Source organism: Rhinolophus sinicus, chromosome 14 (assembly GCF_057876585.1).
Source record: "Rhinolophus sinicus isolate RSI-liver-muscle chromosome 14, RSI-T2T, whole genome shotgun sequence".
Taxonomy (NCBI): Eukaryota; Metazoa; Chordata; class Mammalia; order Chiroptera; family Rhinolophidae; genus Rhinolophus; species Rhinolophus sinicus.
In genome coordinates this window covers 70,971,412-70,992,232 of record NC_142514.1, presented here as the reverse complement: position 1 = coordinate 70,992,232, position 20,821 = coordinate 70,971,412, and the positions used below count along the sequence as shown (strand labels likewise).

General features: G+C 45.5%; 1 protein-coding gene across 1 annotated transcript in view; it reads left to right on the top strand.

Moving 5' to 3' along the window:
- The window catches only part of BCAR3 (BCAR3 adaptor protein, NSP family member), a 184,778-nt gene that overhangs the window by 41,080 nt on the left and 122,877 nt on the right, over positions 1-20,821 (top strand). The gene's annotated exons all lie outside the window — the stretch shown is intronic.

The following is a 20,821-nucleotide window of genomic DNA, read 5'->3' as shown; positions in this document are numbered from 1 at the left end:
ACTAAGTTGTCTGGCAGCAGGACAAGGGCTGCAGGGGCAGCTTTATCCTGGACAGAGTAGCTGGCGGAAGCCATTGTTTCTTTGTAAAGCCCCCCACCCTTCCAGCATGCAGTTGCAGGCTGCTGCTATATCTGAGTCTCCATCAACTGGTTAACACTGTTTAGTTCACTCTGCCCTGGTGATTCCCTGAGACCTGGCTCCACCAAACATTTGGACTCACTCAATCCCCTTCCAGTGGCTTCTCCACACAAACATCCTGTCGTGGCCCATGCTGTGGATGTTCCTAAAATCTCTCAAAGTTTCACAAAACTCAAACTACCAACATCTGGTTTCAGTAGTTCTTTACCTCTTGCTAGCAGCCCCAAGCCTGGAACTAGCAGGAGCTGGTTTTGGTTTCCAGCTTGGCCTCTCAAGGCACCTTTTGTGGCTCATGCTAGGTGGCCCTGGGCAGGGCATAGGTTGTAGCTGAACTTGAACTGTGGCTGGGCCCTACTCAGGATGGTCTGGGGCTGGTATGCCCAGTGGGCAGCTTTGGACTGAGCTGGAGCATTACCTGGCCACCTCCAAAAACAGCACACCCAAAGCACACACTGGGCAGGCACCAGAGCCTTACTAAAGCAAATCCTGCTCTGTAGAGTCAGCCCCTGCAACACACTCCTCCACTGTAGTCACAGACAGTCCTCACAACCAATCAGCCCAAAGGTCAATCCCTCCCATTGATGTGCAAACAGCAATCAAGGCTCAACTACAACAGGAGGGGACACACATCCCACACAAGGGACACATCTGCAGCACCAGTCTCTGGTGACCAGGGAGCCCACACCACTAGGCTGCACACAAGGCCACTCTACTAAGACTGGGAGGCATAGCAGCCCTACCCAATACATAGAAACAAACACAGGGTAGCAGCCAAAATGGAGAGACACAAAAAAAACACAAACTCAAATAAAAGAACAAAACAAAGTTTCAGAAAAAGAACTAAACAAAATGGATACAAGCAATCTACCAGATGCAGAGTTCAAAACACTGGTTTTAAGGATGCTCAGTGATTTCAGGGAGAACTTCAACAAAGAGATAGGAAATATAAAAATGGAGGTAGAAAACATAAAAAAGAACCAATTGGAAATAAAGAATACAATAACGGAAATGAAGAATACGTTAGAAGGAATCAACTGTAGATTAGATGAAGAAGAGGATGAAATCAGCAATTTAAAAGATAAGGTAGCAGAAAACACCCAATCAGCACAGCAAAAAAGAAAAAAGAATCCAAAAAAATGAGGAGAGTTTAAGGGGCCTCTGGGATAACATCAAGAATAACAATATTCACATCATAGGGGTACCAGAAGGAGAAGAGAGAGAGCAAGAAATTGAAAACCTATTTGAAGAAATAATGATGGAAAACTTGCCTAACCTGATGAAGGAAAAGTGGGTAAAAAAAGGGGAAGGGATTAAGAAGTACAAATTTGTTGTTACACAGTAGTCATGGAGATGTAAAGTATAGCATAAGGACTACAGTCAATAACATTGTAGTAAATATGTATGTGTCAGATGGGTACTAGATTTATCAGAGTGATAGATGGGAAGGGGGTTGGGAGGCAGGGTGGAAAAGGTAAAGTACAATTAAGAAGTACAAATTAGTAGTTACAAAATAGCCATGGGGATGTAAAGCATAGGGAATATAGTCAATAATATGGTAATAACCATGTATAGTGCTAGGTGGGTACTAGACTAGTCAGGGAGATCACTTCTTAAATTATATAAATGTCCAACAACTATGCTGTACACCTGAAATTAGTACAAAATAATATTGAATGTCAACTGTAATTGAAATATTAAAAAAGGGGGAGGAGTGAAGAGGAATAAGAGGTTCAAATTTCTAGATATAAAACAAGTAAGTCGGGGCCGGCCCGGTGGCTCAGGCAGTTAGAGCTCCGTGCTCCTAACGCCGAAGGCTGCCGGTTCGATTCCCACATGGGCCAGTGGGCTCTCAACCACAAGGTTGCCAGTTCAATTCCTCGACTCCCGCAAGGGATGGTGGGCAGCGCCCCCTGCAACTAAAATTGAACATGGCACCTTGAGCTGAGCTGCTGCTGAGCTCCTAGATAGCTCAGTTGGTTGGAGCGCGTCCTCTCAACCACAAGGTTGCCGGTTCGACTCCCGCAAGAGATGGTGGGCTGTGCCCCCTGCAACTAGCAACGGCAACTGGACCTGGAGCTGAGCTGCACCCTCCACAACTAAGACTGAAAGAACAACAACTTGAAGCTGAACAGAACCCTCTACAACTAAGATTGAAAGGACAACAACTTGACTTGGAGAAAAGTCCTGAAAGTGCACACTGTTCCCCAATAAAGTCCTGTTCCCCTTCCCCAATAAAATCTTTAAAAAAACACACCAAAAAGCAAGTAAGTCATGGGGATGTAATGTACAGCATAGGGCATGTAGTCAATAATACTGTGATAGCATGGTGCGGTGTCAGATGGTTGCTGGACTTATCATGGTGATCACGTCGTTAGGTATATAAATGTTGAATAGCTATGGTGTACACCTAAAACTAATATAATAGTGCATGTTAGATATATTTTAATAAAAATATTTTTAAAAAAGAATAGCCAAGAAACTTTGAAGATGAAGAATAAGGAAGAAGAAATTGCCCTACCAAATATGGACCTTTATTATAAAGCTATAATCATTAAGACAAAATGTATTGATGCAAGGATAGGAAATTGGCCAAGGGGAACAGAATAGCAAGCCCAGAAACAGACCTGCCAAGAAAGATATGGAGCTTTGAAATAAGACAGGGGATGTTGCATCTGTCTGGGTAAAGGAGGGACTGGTCAATATGTGATGGCAAGATACTTAGTGATGAATGAGGAAAAAGTTGGATCCCTACTTACCTCATACCAAAAATCAATTCCTAACAAATTAAAGAATGAAAGCGAAAACTTTTAGAAAAAATACTAGGGGGTATTTATAGCTCTGGGTAGAAAACGATTTCTTAAATAAAGCACACGCTAATCCTCAAAGAAAAGATTAATAAACGACATTAAAATTAATATACCATAATATACCAAATTGGGAAGTACACATATAATCAATACAGGATAGGTTTCTAGACTATATAAAGGATTCCTACAAATCAAAAGTAAAGTGACAGATAATCCAAGAGGGAAAATGAGCAAGAGGTATAAACAGGCATTTCTCTTCTCTTTCTCTCTCCCTCTCTCTCTCTCTCACACACACACACACACACACACACACACACACAGGTAAACATATGTAAAGATTCTCAGCCTCATCATCAAAGGAAGTACAAGTCAGGCTGTGCATTTTAAAACCATCGCAGGCCTTACCTATGCTTATTTTTGGAGGCTTCTTTTAAAAATATTTCACGTATTATAATGCATCCATATTCACGGTAAACTCATTCATTCAATACAGATTTGTGAGTACCTACCAGGTGCCGGGAAATGTCGTACTTGGAATGTATCTGTGACCAAAAGAGACAACGTCTCTCCTTGGGAGCTTACATTTGGTGGGACATGGGCAGTCAGTATAAGGAGATAACTCTGTAGCAGTGTGACAGAAGGCAATGGGTACTGTGAGATACAGAGGAAAAGTAGCACAGGGTAAGAAGCAGGACTGAAGGCTCTGTCTGAGGGATGGCATCTGAATGAAGTGTGCCTCGTACTGGCTCCCTAGTTCATTGGCTCCCTTGGGCCCTTCAGGAGATTACTTCTTGGGGTATCAGCTGATAACAGCTTAGAGGGCATGCTGCTCTCAGAGATACGTGCGGGTAGGTGGATGTGGGGAGCAACCCTTGAGGACCCCTCCCGAGCCCTGTCATGTTCAGATACAGATGGCAGGTCAGAGGTAGCAGAGGCGCAACAGTGGGGTGCAGGAGGCAGACAGGACATTTCATCACCCTCCTGCCGTCTTCTCCCACAGCCCATCCCAGAGAACGGGCTCATCTCTCAAAAGACCCACTAGAAAGGACTTCCAGAGGAGAAAATTCTCTGATAGCCATGCTGGATGGTAGGAGGGGACTCAGGGTTGCTCAGACTGGACAACCAGTCACACTTGTAGATGCCGCCTCACCGTGCTGGTGGGAAGCAAGTATTTTCTGAAATGTGGTAGCTTGATGCACCCCCTCGTACAAGAAAGAATTTAAGGCAGCTTTCTGAACTCTGCAGGCTCTGCTTACGTGTACCAGTTGGGTGGCGGTCTCTCTCCTGGGAATTTCTAAACAACCCAACAAACAAGGGCTCCTGTTTATAGATTGGTCTGAAGATAGTGGGAGCGGGCGCAAGGCACTGTTGGCCAGTGATGGACGCAGCCTTCAGGAAGTCCCCTTACAAAGGGACAGGTGTGAGGGCGGCCTTTTCTTTACAAATGTCCCCAGCCCAGGAGGCTGGATAGGAGCTGCAGCCACCAGTAGCCGGCATCTTCACTAGGGCCTCTGCTTCCCTCTCAGCATCCCTGTTTTCACTTTGGTTGAGCTCCCCAAGCACCAGCCAAGGCTCAATGGGATCAGTTCCCAGCTCTTGTTAATCGCTTTATGGCCACCTGGACCTGTTCACCCAAAGTCCCTTCCACCCTGGACAGAGGGTCAGTCCGTTTCTTCCAGGTCTGCAGGGAAAGAGGTACTGCCATGAAGTCCCCAGAGGGAGGTAGCTGAGTGGCTTCTCTTTCACACTTGAATGCAACTTCTCTTTGCAATTTGAGATCACACAGGATGGAAAATATGAGCAGGGCAGTCTTTCTAGCGTGAAAAGCCATCAGCTTTTACCAGACAGTGGTTGGGCGGGGAGGGGCTCTATTCAGTCCCACCTGTTTAATACTCCTGGCCACCTTCACCGGGTATCACTCAGCCTCTTTTCCTTTGCCTGCCCTCCTAGACCAAATTCAAGGTCCTGTCTCTGAGACAAGTTCCGTTTCTCTGAGGATGTCTAGTCCCCAGGGTCAACCTTCCAAGTCTTGTTGTTCTTGTGGCTTATGTGGCAGAGAAAGATGGTTCAGGCTTTTGAGACAGAAATAAAAATCAAACAAAGCAAAAGCAAGCAGGAAGTCAGTATCCATCCTTCAAGTTATGCTCTCCTCCCAGGGCACTTCCCAGGAGAGCTGCCAGGAAGACTGGGTCTCAGGACCCTGGGGAGGGCATAAATGAAGGGCTCCTGAAGGCTTGAAAAGGACAAAACCCCAACTACAGCCAACAATGGAGCCATTTGCATTCCTGGTGGGGAGGGCGGGAGAAGGGACCATTCCATACATTACTCCCTTGCTGTCCAGGGTGTCCACACCCAGACGGCCTTTCCCTAAAGAAAACAGGCCTGTCAACTATCCAAGGTGTCTGTTTGTCAACAGGGCAACTCAGCAAGAGGGCACTGGGGTGTGTTTTTCTATGTCCAATCTCCCTGCAAGGTCAACTTTCCTGGCTCATACTAGGTAGCACTCTGCAAGGAGCATCGTGTTTCCAGAAGTCGGTGTTTTGGGGAAAATTGTGTTTTGCCAGCCATACCTCTGGGGCTGCTCCTGCAGCTGGGGTGGGGGTGGTGGTGGGGTTTGTTGGCTCCTTTCTCTCTTCCAGGCAGTCTGAGGTCTTGCCTGGGAGCTTAGCGATCTGCCTCCAATCACGGCTGCCTCTTTGTTCCTCAGGCAGTGACCTTTATTGACACCATCCCAGCACCACCCCTCCCACCCTCTCCTTGAATCCCTTATTCTTTTTCCCCTTTCTGGGTTGGAGTGAAGGGTTTTATGCTTTGGGTCCTAATCCTGTCGCTCTTAATGTGTGACTAATTCCCTCCCCTCCCCCTCAGCTCCCAGCAAAGAGGAAGGGGCCTGTTTGCCCAAGAAGGGGTCTGCGCCCCTTGCCGGCAATCAAAGCACAAACACATTCCTTTGGGTGATTTCCTGCCCTGAAAATCCAGCCCTGGAACACAAGCCTTCTCTGTTCCCTCACAGATACCAGCCCCAGGACCGGGACTTCTGTGAGGATTTATGATATAGAAAGTAATGTCACCGTGCCAACCTGCCAGCGCCAAGTGTGAAAGAAAGTTGTATTGTTCAGACAATAGGACTCCCTTCCTAGAGAAGAGGTCACTTCCCTAAGAGCCTGTGGTCCTCTGGGGGCTGCTCTCTGTGAAGGGTGTGCGAAGGTGACGCAGTGCAGGATGGAGGCCTTATTATCCTCAAAGCACCCCACAGACCCCAGCGGGGTCAGCTTCAGCTGTCTGATTTCTGAAGTAAAAAAGCACATAATTATGGTATTGTTTGGCTGCCAAGAATTCTGGGTTAATCTCAGTTTTATTTTGACTGCTACCTAAAATAGCCTGTCCCCAAGGACAGCAGCAAAGGCCCGGAGGCCAAAAACAGAGAGGCAGGCTTGAGATGCAAGCAGGCCCTAATCTGGAGCCCCAAATCAGGGTGCAGAGTTTGGGGGAGGTTCACAAGTGCATAAGATCAGGCACTGGGAGCTGGGGTCACCCCCATGACCCCTCCACCCTGCCTTTCCTTCCAAATTGGCCGAGGGCTATCTCCTCCCTCACTAGACCTAGCCTGAGCCTGTGGGAACAGCAGTGATGGCCAGTCCCCAGCACATTCTTTGTCCTCAGACACATTCGGCATAGTCCCTGAGATAGTTTGGAGTTGTGCTGTGACCTGGGGAAGACAGAGCAAAAAAATAAATAAAAATAATGATGATAATAATAATAACTGACATTACTGAGTGCTAGTTACATGCCACACAGTTTTTAAGTGCTCGTGCATGTAGTTAATTCCTCTGTCCTTACAACGAGTCCTTGTGGTAGTTTCTCTGGCTGTCTTCTTACCTGCCCAAAGTCACACAACTGGTAGGTGGTAGAGACAGAACTTGAACCCCAGGAATCCTTCCTGCAGGGGTTACCCCCTCCCTGCTTTACCACACAGACTCTCAGGAGAAGAGTGGTCACAGTACTTAATGGCTGAAAAGAACAGCTCCCACTGGCATCTGTGGGAGGGAAGCATTCCGTGCGGAAACAGAGCCACTAGAAGCATGAGCCTTACAAGCAGAGCTTCTCCTTCTTGGAGCACATACAGAAGACTTTCCTTAGATAGTCTCCACTTATTCGGAACAACAAACATTCACCGAGACTTCCACTCTGTTCCTGAGGTCTCTGGGCCTGTGGGCCCTGGATCTCTATGAAAAATTCAATGACATTGAAAGGATAATCAATCACAATATGAGGTCATGCCTGCTTCCATAGAGGAGTGCTTCCTGTGTGCAGTCAAGGAAGGCTTCTCAGGAGAGGGGATATTCAAGTTCGATCTTAAAGGATGTTGGGATTCTTCCAGGTAGACAAAGTGCAGATGGACTTTCTAGACAGAGGGAAGAGCATGGGCAAAGCCCTGCTCTATTCCACCAAGCTGAGATGTTGTTCCTGAAGATTCTGAGCCATAGGCCCTGGGCTCCAATTTGCAGGATACGGCAGGAACTGAGTAACCATCCCCCTTCCCCTCACTGTTGGTCCCCACTGTGCTGACTTCAGAGGAGTCTTCCCTCCCCTTCCTTCCTGCCCCACCTAATTGTCTATGAAATTTTCCTAGCCTGAGGCATCCATGAGCTTCTAAGACATGCAGAGGTGCCAATCCAGCCACTGCCAGTGGTCGCTATCTGCCCACTGCTACCAGGGGCAGCATCACCTCAGCCAGCAACACCCATGCAGTTGGCTCAGGCTCATTGCAGCTGCCCAACACCCTGATGCCCCGTCGCCCCCACCGGCTAGCACAGGGCAGGGCAGGCGGCAGCTCAAGAGCACAGGGAAAGGCACAGAGCACGGGGGTTCCAGCACACTTCTTCATTCTTTGCTTCGAAGGGAGAAAACAATCAAAGACAAACAAAAGGACAGACTCCCAGAACTAGCGTGTGTGGTACTGGGTGGGGTGAGTTCCTTTTGCTCCTTAGAATATCCTCTTCTACCTTTCGTCGTTGTTGTTCATGTGTTTGAATGAAAGTGGCTCTGAATCCCTCTCATTGGAAACAAACAAACGAAAAACACAAAAACACAGGAAGGTAGGAATTTTATGTTCTTTGTTCAGCCCTTGCGTGAAGCAGACAGAAGGGCAGAGGAGTTAACGCTCTCAGGTCGCCCTGCAACCAAAGAGGAAGGGAGCCGGTGGACAAATCCCCCAGCTTCCTTGCCCGTGGTCGGATAATTTTAAGGTGTGTTCTACACAGTCTCTGAGAGAGGCCCTGGGAGACTGAACCCAAGTTTCCTACGGTGGTCACCAGCTCACAGTGCACCCTTTATTGGCATTTCTCTCTTCCCTTCCTCACTGCCTCACGGTCCTCTGGGGATCACCCCCCGGAGCTGTGTTGCACTGCTTGCACCCAAATCTCTATCCGTTTGATTGTCTGTTTCTGGGGAAACCTACACTAAGGTAGGCAGGAGTCAGATCACCCATGATCTCATAAGGCCAAGCTAACAAGTTTGAATTTATTCTGTAGGTGATGGAACTTCTGAGGGTTTTAAGCAGGAGAAATGTGTGTTTCAGAAACAAAATTAGTGGCAGCGTAGGAAGTAATACCCAGTTCCTTGGACTTCCAGTCCAGTGCTCATAAGTCAACTCTATACTGTTTCAGGCTTTGGATGTCAGAATATGCACATCTTTTTTTTTGTTTTTAAGTCATTTATTGTTCAATAAGTAACAAATGCACATGGTACAAAATTAGAAGAACACGAAAGGTCAGATCTATTTTTATAACTGTTTTCACCATTAAAGGAGCACTTAAATAGCCATTGTTTCTAGATTGTTTTAAACCACAGCAGAGCTAGCCCTTGACTGCTAAGGCCACTCCTGCTTCTCGCCCTTCCCGCTCCTGCAGCCCGCCCTGGGATCTTACAGCCCTCACTGTCTGCAGGCCTCTCTGCTGGAGGTAAAACAATTGTCCTCTCACTGGAGAAAGATGCTGACATTCTTGGTCCAGAGGAAACTTGGCAGTGTTGGCGGACGTTAACATCCTTGGAGGATGCCATTTTCACCCCGCCACCATATGTAATTGCAAATTGGCTGAGCGCTACCCAAATGCATTAAGGTGTGCTGCTGTTTCTGACTGAAATCTAAGTAGGGCATAGTCAAGGCCAACCCTGCAACTTTTATCTATTAGTTGGGAAGAGGAGGGGATAATGATTCATAACACCCCAAGTCTTTAAATTTTTCCCGAAGAGCAGCCATCTGTCTATAATGTGAGAGAAGAAGTGCTGCCAGGTTAATTGCCCTGGATCAGCCAAACAAACTGCATTTATTTAAGTCAAGGCAAGTCCATAAATAGTTTTTGTCTGTCTGCTATGGGCCAGCTCTGAGTTCAGCTCTCTGGGGTATTCAGGTAATAGTGAGCCACCAGCTCAGGCACTCAAGGGGGCAGACTGGTGAGGTGACAGGTCCGGCGGCTTTTGAACCAGGCAGGTCTGTTGAGAATCCCAGCCCCACCGGCCAACTAAGAAATCTTGGGGAACTTAGTTATTTCTCCAGAGCCTGTTTCTTCACCTTTAAAATGGTCCTGCCTATTGCACAGGAGTAGGTGAAAATACCAAAGACAGTGCTTTATTGTCTTCATTTTTCCCTTGGGGAACTTACAACCTAGCCAAGGAAAGAAGACACGCACATGAAAAGTGAAAAAAAAATTAAAATAAAATCTGTAAGAAATCATCAACAGTTCGAAACAAAACAAAAGAAAAAGAAAAGAGAAAAAGATATACACAGCAGTGATGAATTGCCAATGGCAGCTTGGGGCTGACATACAAAGTACTTCACATTGAGTGGCTTAAATAACAGCAATTTACTTTCCTCACGGTTCTAGAGGCTGGAAGTCCAACATCAAGGTGTCAGCAAGGTTGATTTCTTCTGAGGTCTGTCACCTTGGTTTGTACATGGCTGTCTTCTCCCTGTGTCTTTACATGGTCTTTCCTCTGTGCCTATGTCCCGATCTCCTCTTCTTATAAGGATACCAGTCGTAGTGGATTAGGACCCACCCCTATGACTTCATTTTTACCTTAATTATGTCTTTAAAGGCCTATCTCCAAATATAGTCACATTCTGAGATACAGGGGGTTAGGACTTCAACATCTGAATTTTTGGGGAACCCAGCTGAGCCCATAATGTTTGCTCTAGAAGTTCAACAGGGGAGGCTAGCAGGGAGGGCAGAACAAGAAGGCACTTCTGGTTTGTCATTTCGTTTAGTCTTCACCCAGGACAGAATTGCAGTGCCTGGCACATAGTGGACATGCAATAAATATTTGTTGAATGAGTGTTCAAAGAAATGATTATTCTATACAGTTTTGTCACTGGACCTAGTATACAGAGATAGCAAACAGGCAGAATGGATGGCCTTCATATTCGAAAGAGGTTTTTCCTTTAAGAAAACATTCTGATCTGTAAAGGCACAAGTCAAAAATGGATGTGACAGAAGTTTATAAAACTGTGAAAGTCGTAAGTAAGACTATTATCATCTTTAAATCTTCACCAACTATTGCGTTACCAGAAGTAGAGAACAACTGTTGGACTTGATGCGGTTTTAGAACATATGCACAAAAACAAGGAAAGAAAAAGGAATGAACTCCTATTTGTGATCAGTACACGTAGAGAATTTTTTATCCCTTAAAACACTAGAGGCTGAAAATACAACCAAGGCAGGGATAGATTCGTTGAGCTCGCAGGAGGCTGATCTCAGCACAAGTTGACTCCGATTCTTTTGGGATTTTGACTTCCATGTTGGAGACAGATAACTGGTTGGGTAGATCATGGATCTAACCACATATCACATTTCTGTGGTTTTATGTTCCTTCAGGGAGCATTTAATATGTGCCCGCTCTGTACCAGGCAGTGTTCTAAGGAGCGAGGACACTGCAGCTAATATGATGTCCTAGGCCTCAATGACCCCCACTGTAGAGACAGAAACAGATGTGGGAAGAGAGAAGTTGCAGTTTATGGAGGTAAGTTCCATAGCAAAAATATGATTAAAGGGCTTTATAACTTCAAAATTCTTGTGACGATAACTAAATGGACAGTCTGTGCATTGAAGGGACTTGACAATATTCGATAAATAAATAAATGGATAAAAGATACCTGGCAAAAGATACTAAAAGCAGGGACTCAGTGCTATATGTTTCTTACCAGCATGAAACCTACCTATTTACTTTTGAAATTAAGAGGAAGTTAAATCTATAACAGTTATTTGTCTTTCTCGTTTTTTAATCTTCCCTTTCCCCCACCTGCATTTTAGAACTTCCTAAGAATTCAGAGAATGTTTGTGGGTGGATGGATGGATAGTTGATAATAAAAGAGTAAACGAATGAATTTTTTGCTTCTAGAACTGGGCAGATTTTCCAATAGAAATGTGTTAATCTTTAAAGGCTCAAGATAATCAAATTCACCAAGTAACCATTTCTGAGATCTCCTGGTATGGAAGTCCTGGAAGCTGTCTTGACTCAATAACGAAAAAAAAAAAAAAGCAAACGTATTTCAGTTTCTAGAACCGTTGCTTGTGAGGTTTTTCATCTGCATTTCTAGAAATTCTGTAGAATAGGAAGTACTATAGAATTGCAAACTGTAGGCCAAAGGTCATATTGACTAAATATTGATTTCAGCGGCATATACTAAAGAAGGAAATCCTACTCCGGTGACTTCTCACTCTCCATATACTGGAATAAGTACCTTTCAAGCTGTGCGTTGGTCAGGAGGGCTGTCCCTCTGGAGAGCCTCAACATAATTCCTAGGGCCTGGCATTGTTGACGACTTCACCAGGAATTTCGTTATTGGAAGGCAGAGGTCCAGGAAGGAATCTTGGACCAGGAATCTGGACATCTTTAAATGAATTTTCCTTATGAGAAGCTTCGTCTTAGGTTAATGTTCATGAGAAAATAGTTTTGGGGCTCCCTCAAGTTGCCTCTCTCCCTCTTCCCATCCTGACTCCCCATCCTCCCTGCAGTAACAAACTTCCCAAAGATGAAAGCCTCGCGTTGCCTTGTCCAATAGCCCCATGTGGCATTTTACTTGTAAGTTCATTAAAATAAGATACAATTTGAAATGCAGTTTTTCAGTCATACTAACAACCTATCAAAAGTGCTCAAAAGCCACAAGGGTCTAGTATAATAGCCACCATAATAGACAGCACAGAGAACGTTCCCGTCATTACAGAAAGTTCTGTGGTGCTGTGCTGTCCTAGCGGAACACGAAAACGAAGAGCCGAGGGAGAATATGAAGAGCTGAGTGATTTTGAAAAAACACCAGTAACATCTAGACCAGCCTTACAGAGAAGAGAAAGAACATTCCAGCAGGAAGTTGCTAACAAGAGGAAATGAGTTTTAAAATGGGGGAGAGGATACAAGCTTTGGGACTAGATCCCAGATTTCATCTTGGTTCTACCTTCCACCAAGTGTGCAGCCATGAGTGGGTTATGTGAACTCTCTGAGCCTGTCTTTTCATCAGGGAAATGGTGGTAGTAATAGAAGTGATGTAAGAATTAACGAGATAATTAGTGTAAAGTATTTAGCGTGCTGCCTGACATATGGAAAAGGGGCAAAAACAGTAAGATGGATTGGAGTGTGTGAGGAAGGGAAAAGGAGGTGTAAAAAAGGAAAGGGGAAGACGCAGAGATGGGACAGCGGACCTGGGAAGAACTGTCTAGAGCAGGGGTGTCAAAAACTGCGGCACGCGGGCCAACTGCGGTCTGCAATCCATTGTTAATTGGCCCACAGCAAATTCCAAAAATATATTTAGTTTACTTAAATAAACCAGGTGAGGCAATACGTACTTCACCTCGAGTGAGTGGCCCGGCTGTTTGTGTATTTTACCGCATATGGCCCTTGGTAAAAAACTTAAAAAAGTTTGGACACCCCTGGTCTAGAGGATTAAAAGCTGGGCGTGAGCAGTGAGTATTTTATGGTGGCTGGAAGGCAGCCAGTAGGACAGAGCAACAGAAGGCAACTGGACCTTCAGAAAACTGAAGGGAACATGAGGAAGATCCTCTGGCCTCAGGATTAAAGACGCTTGGCCTGGTGGTGGCAAAAACCACCTGTGATGGACAGTCTTCCTGTGGCAACAGGAATTGTACTGCTAATAGAAGCTTGGCTATACTCACGTTTATGCCAATGGTTGTGTTCAAGAGACCCAGAGAGATGTGAGACAGATGTGGCTTTCCTGGGATGGGCAGGTGAGCCAGGGCTGGGGCTGGAAGGACCAGATGTCAAGGTGATGCCAGGTCTTAGGGCAAAGGGAAGGGGAGGATTTCATTTAGTATCTGCCACTATGCCCAGCACCACTGCACTGAAAGCCTACAACAGTGCTGAGGGGTAGGCACCCCCATTTTGTAGAAAAAGAAACTAGGGCTCAGCTGGATGAAGGAACTTGCGCAAGGTTACACAGCTGGTGAACAACAGATTCAGGATCTCAACCCTGGTCTGTCGGATTGCAAAGCCTACACACATCTGCTGTGGAAACCTTTAAGCTCTGAGAAGGGCAAAGAGATAAAGAGAGCGAGTCTGAAGAGAGTTGGCATTCCATGTATTCATCACTACTGGAGTCCAAGGCCACGTCGATGTGGTGGAGTCACAAACGTGAATGAGACAGGTTTCCTGTCCTCAGGGTGCTCGCGTAGCAGTGAGGGAGACAAGCCCAGAGCGAAGTACGGACCTCTAAATGTAAAATGTTCAAACTCACTCATTCAAGAAATACTCTTTTTGTGGAGCATCTACTGTGTACCGGGCACTGTGCTAGACTCTAGGGATGCTATGGCGTGTTGTAGTAAATTGTCTACAAAAATAGCTGCAATTTTCCATTCCCATTATCCACACCCCTTTGCAGCGTGACTTTGCAGCTTCTCCCATTAAGAGGTTGTATCATCTATTTCTCTACCCTTTGAATCTAGGCTGCCTATGAAACTTGTCTTGGCCAACAGAAAGTGATGGAAGTGATGTTGCATCTCTTCCAAATATTTCAAGAGGCCTTGCACCTTTCCAGTCATACTCCTGAAACCCTACAGCTGCTATGCAAACACATTGTGCCTCGCCTCCTGAATGATGAGAAACACATGGTCCATTCACTTTCATTATTCAGCCAATGGCCAGCAACCTGCCAGCCAGATGAATGAGGCCATTTGAGATCCATCAGCCCCAGCTAACCCAATAGCTGATGCCGGACACATGAGAGAACCCAGGTCAGCAGGACTCCAGCACATGGAAAGACACATAGACAAATGGAAAAAAAATAAATGAATACGTTTTTAAGCCACTAAGTTTTCACAGCTAACACTAATTGATACACGAGCTAACAGACACTTGTTCTCAAGAAGTTTACAGTCCAATGGAGGAGACAAACTTTAATTACAAAATCTTACCAATATATATTCAGGAAAAGGAAGTGGTAATTAAGCCAGCCTCGCATGCTGGTCCCCAGTGACCCCCACTTCCTGCTAGTCACACCATGTGTAGTCTCCTTCCTCACTATACCAGGGTTGGTCTGCCTGACCGACAGCATATGGCAGAAGGGATGTTGTGTCGCTTCTGAGATTAGGGTACAAGAGACTTGCAGCTTCTGTTTTGAGCTTCTCTCTGTCTTCCTGACCATTCAATCTGGGAGAAGCCAGCTTCCATGTCCTAAGGATGCTCAGGCAGCCCATGGGGAAACCATGTGGCAAGGAACTCAGGTCTCCACCAACAGCCCAAGAGGCATTAAGTCCTACTAGCCACCAAGTGAGTGAGCTCGGAAGGGGATCCTCAGGCTCCAGATCACGGAAGCACAGGCTGACAGCTTGAATGTAACCTCTTGAGAGACTCTGACCTAGAACCATTCAGCTAAGCTGCTTCCAAATTCTTGGTCCAAAGAAACTGTGAGATAACAAATTTTGTTGGTTTAAGCTGGTAGCTTTGGCGATAAATTTTTACATAGCAGCAGATCACTAACAAAAGGATTTAATTAGATAAAGCAGGCAGAGGAGGTGGAATGGTCCAGAGAGAGGGAATAGCATGACCAAAGGTCCCAAGGTAGAAGGAAACACAGCATATTTGAGAACGGAAGGAAGAGCAACGGGCTGGAGTTCAGAGAGCAAGCCTGGAAACGTAAGGCTGAAAGGTCAGTGGGGACCAGTCCATTGGATGTGCCTTGTGGGTCTTATTAAGAAATGTGCCTTTAGGAGCAACAAGAAACCACATTATTATGGGACCGGCACTGAGGGTCCAAGAAAGCCCAGATTCTTTGACTAGTAAGAGGACGAGGACAGCAACACAATTCTAAGGTATGTTGTCCTTCTTTGGCCTTACTCACGAATTGTAACTATTAGATTTGGGAAAACGCTCTTAGAAACCAAGTTAGCTGTCTCCAGTGGGGTTTGCTTCTCATCTCCCTGGGACCCCCATCCAGATACCCTGGGGGTCAGTGGTGTGGTGGGGATGATGGGTGAGCATCAGAGGAGGAAGAGAGTATACAAAGTGTGGAAAAGAGAAAAGCGGCAGGAAGGAAAAGGGGACAGCAGAGAAAAAGGAAGGTGGCTGGAGAGAGAGAAGTGCAGTGTCTGGGAGGCGAGGGAGGGCGAAAGATGAAGAAGAAAGAAAGAGGGTGCAGATGCCACAGACAAGTCTAGGGAGTTTGCAAAATCTTTGCTTACAGAGTTAGATGTGTGAAGAGGGAGTATGAGGCTCTTAGAGACACTGGTGTTCAGAAAGCCTGAAAACTTTGGTCATGAAAGAGGATATGTGAAGCGTTCAAGAAACGGAATGGTGACTTGGATGGAAAATACAGATTGAGAGTAGAAGGAGCTAAGTGAGTTAGGAGAGCAGCTAACCCTGGGCTAGAAAGCCATCACGGCTCGGGGATTTGAACTAACCGCCGGGTGCTGGGCTGTGGCTCATAAGCCCTCATTCAGGGTTGCCCGTGGCTTCTGGAAGGGCTGCCAGCTTCAGGGAATTCTTCCCATCATAATAGCCGTCCCTTAAGGAAGAATAGTGAGATTCGCAGCTGGAATGCAGGTGATGTGTTTACCCAGGGGCCAGAGCTCAGTGGGCAAGTCAAGCTCTGCACCAAGGTATCTGATTAGCCCTGCTAGAATAAGGTCTCTCCAAACTAGTGGCTTTGGGGCTCACAAGTACCCTTCCAGAGGCACAGAAAGAGGTGGCAAACACCGGGCCCGCAGGGGGAAGGCTTCTCAAGCCCCAGCTGTGCCAAGCAGAGCAGAGCTATGCTTGCCCGGCGTCTAGGACTGGTCCCCCATCAGGTGCACAGGCAGAAAAAAGGGGCACAGTGCAGGGAAGGAGGCCACCTCTTGGCCAGCTTCTGGTGGTTCTCTACCTCTCACCCTTTCACCCCCTGTCCCACCAGGAATGGACTTAGACTGTTTCAGAAATACTGAGACACCTGGACTCTTATTTCATTCCTTTGTGCATTTGGTCAAGCTGGCCTAACCTTTTTTGTCCAGTAAAAAGAGAATTTTTAAAAAGCACAACTTTCCCTCTAAATTGGCCTTCTTTTTTCTCTTTCTATCTCTAGTCCAGGGGCTCTTATGCTCCCTCCTTCTTGCTGTTCTAAGGGAGAATTAAGAGGAGGGCTGCCTGACAAGCATTCACCACTGTCAGTGCTAATCTGATGCCAACAGTTGTAGACATCCTTACACAGGGTCTCCCACACTGAGAAAGGAGTCTCTGTGTTCTGGGAGCCACTGCAAACACCTGCAGAGACGACAGCCCTGCTCCACTGAAGCGCAAGAGACACATTTTAAGACAGAGCGTGTGACAGAATATCAGTGCCTGCTCAAAACCACTTCTCAGAGAGGCAGATTCATTGGCCTCTCTTTCCCTTGAGTGTGCTTTGAACAGACCGCAGACTGGGACGGTCAGAAGGAAGGGAAAAGAAATGTGGCTGTCACTCTTGGGGTCAGAGAGCCCGTCTTATTGAAAGGATGAGGGAGACATGCCCTCCTGGGAAGGCCTGGGGCTGTCGCATATACCTGAGCACTTAGGAGTACTCCATTCCCCGAAGCCCAGACACCTCTGGTTCCTTTCTCCGCTGTGGCTTTGAACCAGATGCTCTTGGAAGGGAAAAAGCTCTAACTTCATCTGGGCTCCCTTCTCTAACCACAACGAGGACTATTTTCACGACATTATGGCACTTCTTCTAGTAATTCTTTTCATTGCCTTCTAATGTGCAATCAGTTCTCCTCCTGGTACTAAATTTGCGACCCCTGTTTTTACAAGGCTGAAACTTAAAAGCTGATGCCCCACAAGCTCCAACAGAAAGCATCTGGGTGTTCTAATCACTGCCAGCTCTTGCTGAAAAGCAAAACAGCCCGCCAACCTTCTCCTGAACACTGGGCACAGCCCTGGGAGGGGCGAGGGAGCCCCATGACCCCATGGTTTTTTTTTAAAAGATAGAAGCATGGAAGGAGAACTGACTCTGGGTGGTGAACACACAATGTGATATGTAGATGATGTATTACAGAATTGTACACCTGAAATCTATGTAACTTTACTAAACATTGTCACCCCAATAAACTTTAATAAAAAAAAAAATAGAAGCAATTCTAGCCAGTTCAGGTATGTCAGAAATTATTACAATGATTGTCACTACGTAAATATCAATGCAGTTTGTGAATAGGGTAAGTTATAAATGGTGACACTTAAAAAGATTAAAGGGGGAACTGAAACCAGTTTCTGTCAGTCAAAAGTTTCATTCAGCCAGTACAACATCAGAATTTGCAACTAGTATTTTCAAAGCTCTTCACATCTTCTGAGGGTAACAGGATACTGGAGAGAGAATTTATTAACTAAAAACATGGAGATGAACAAGATCCTCACAGATCGCAAAGAACACACTGTTGGAGTTTAGGAAAGTGGTATGTGAAACTATGAGTGTTAGCAGCAAAACCAGACAAAGCCAGGTGAGGTATCTCGGAAGTGAAGATGGTTCTTGGATTCATCATACTGCTTGTCTTTGACACACGGAGGGTTTAATTTAACATTAGTCATATCCATCAGAGCACAGACTGGGTTTAAAAGACCCCGGAGCAGGGGAGAAGTAGCTTGGTGACAGAACAGAGAAGTTTTTCCATTACCGAAGGTCATAGTGCAGGGGATAACTCTTGACTTACTCTTTTCTCCATTCACGTTCTACACAAGTGAGCAGTTTTAAAAAAGATGCTTATCTCCTTCCTTTATTTTAGCAGCCCCTGAAGTTCCGTTTCCTTCTTGAAACCTCTGACTCAATGGCTGGAGGAATGCTCCCCCCACCCCACCCCATCCTGTCTATGCATGCAACTTTCGTGACTCCCCCTTCACTCACCACCTCACAAAGCACACACAGTACGTTGCTTTAACACACTGTCATTTGCTTCTTTGTTTATTTTACATACGTGGGTCATCTGTTGGCTTAGGTAAAATTTAAATCTGGCTGAGTTGGTATGGCTAGTTTTTTCAGTGTTCCCAGAAGGACAATAGTATGTTATATCCATATAAACATGTAATATATTTTTTTCTTTTTGATAATAACATTTGGCTAATCATTAAAGTTTGTGGTGTGGTCACCTCTCAGCCTCAGGTCTGAATGATCTAGGATTGGAGACTGTCAGAACTATTACCATCATCGTCGTTTTAAAGCATGATCATTTATTCTGGATTATGCACACCTACTGTATTTGAATGATTGTTATTGCTTCTTATTGTGAATATTTTTTATTGTTTTCTTATTGTTTTATTACTAAAGTAACACAGAACACAGAAATTATGGAAGATAGAAAAACACCCTCTTGGTGTATATACTTTTAGCATATTTTTCAACGTATCGAGATTGATTTTCTTTCAACAATAGTGGTATGTTGTAATTTGTTTTAGAGCCTATTGTTTCACTTAGTAATTGTCATGAATATCTTTCTATATTACTATTCTTCTGTAATAGCGATTTTAATGGCTGAGTAGTATCCCATTATATAGATTTTATATAACCAATTCCCTATTATTGAACATTTATTTATCAAACACTTACATAAGCACTTAATATATGCTAGGCATAGCTATAAATTCTATATGGATATTAACAAACTTAACCTTTGTAATAACCCTATGAAGTAAGTACTATTATTATCCCCATTTTGCAGATGAGGCAAGGAGAGGTTAAAGAACTTGTCCAAGGTCATACCCATTTGAAAGTGATGGTGCCAGATTCAAACTTAGACAATTTGGCTCCAAGTCTGTGCTCCTAATCACCCACACTTTGCTTGCCTCCCTCTACCTCTACTGAAAAGTAAAGACCTTCCTTTACCTGGGAGAAAGCCTCCATCTACATAAGGCTGCTCTGGCCAAAAAGGGAACTGGTATCCCGTGAGTCACTATTATTTAGAATTAAGCTGAGACAACTGGCTAGAAGCATGTGGGTGGGATGGGCAGGGCTAGCTCCACAGCCTCAGGAAGGCAATCCAGGAAAGGCCACAGAGCCTAATCCAACCAGGCTGAGGACCAGATTACTCACCCTCTGGCAGAACCATGGAAAGCTGCCCCAGCCTTGCCAGAGCTACTTTAACTTCCTCACACCATACTGAGAAGGCCTTTCTTTGCATTCCATAGAAGCTGCTGCATCTGACCAAAGCCAGCCTCAGGAGGTTGGGGATAGGCAAGGTAGGAAGCCCCTGGCCCACAGCTGCAATGCTGAGCCCATGGAAACTGCGGACGGGCTGTGGGGTGATGCTGATCCAGCCTAAGAAGTGACTTTTGGGACTTTGGAGCTTAGGAGAATCCCCTGACTAACCTGCAGAGGCTCCAGGGTGGTTGTTTCCTGGGTGATTCTGGATCCTTACTCATCGTAGCCTGGAGACTGGGTTTTGGATTTGGCCGACTCCTTTCCTATTCTATCCCTCCCAGTAATAATCATGTGACGTCCTACCTACCGATGATAGTCGTTCTCTTTTAATTATTTAATTCTCACAACAGCACTGAGGTATGACAATAGTTAACAATATTTATCCTCATTCTAGTGATGAAGAAAGGGAGCCATGGAGAGGGTAGGTAACGTGACATAGGGGAAAGGGTGTCTGGTGTGGGCAACACCACAGGGCTGTGACCTTGACTTGAAACTGTACCTCAGAACAAACTACCACACTCTGGCCCTGAGAAGGTAGCTGTGGCTAGAACAGAAACACTAGTTGAGCCATCTTGCTCCCCTTATCCCATCACTTCTGAGAAGAGAAGTTCTGAAGAAACAATAGGAATTCGATGAGGGAGAGCGTTAAGGAATTTGATGACGGAAGCGGTAACAAGTTGTACTTTATATAAGCACCTTAGGCAACTGTTTGCAGGAGCTCAGAGAAGATTTATATGAAATAACATTCATACTTCCCTCCCTGGGAGGTCTGTCAGTGTGCCTTCATTCTGTCTTTTACAAAAGAACCCCAGAAGCACAGACACCACATCCAAAGTCAAGGTCACAGCATAAATGGCCCTGGGGAGCCGTGATTATCACTACAGCCCTAATACCTGCCCCTCTAAATGCTCATGATCACAACGCTTAGATACTGTACAGTTCAGGAAGTTCTCTCCACACGTAAACCCCACACCCTGACTTGCCACCCAAGTCAAGACTCTGCCCCTTCTCCTAGCTGGAAACAACCCTGGGTGGAGCCGGAGCCAACTTCCCAGTCTAGGAAGATTAATTTGATAACAGTCTGAAGAATACAGAAAAGATGCTTTAACTAAAAAGACGGGCAAAAACTGGCTTTCCTATCACTAAATGGCTATTGGGGTGTGTCTATGGAGTTTGGGTTTTTTTTGTTTTGTTTTTAGAAATGATGCATTGTTTTATCTGCTAACGTCCTTAA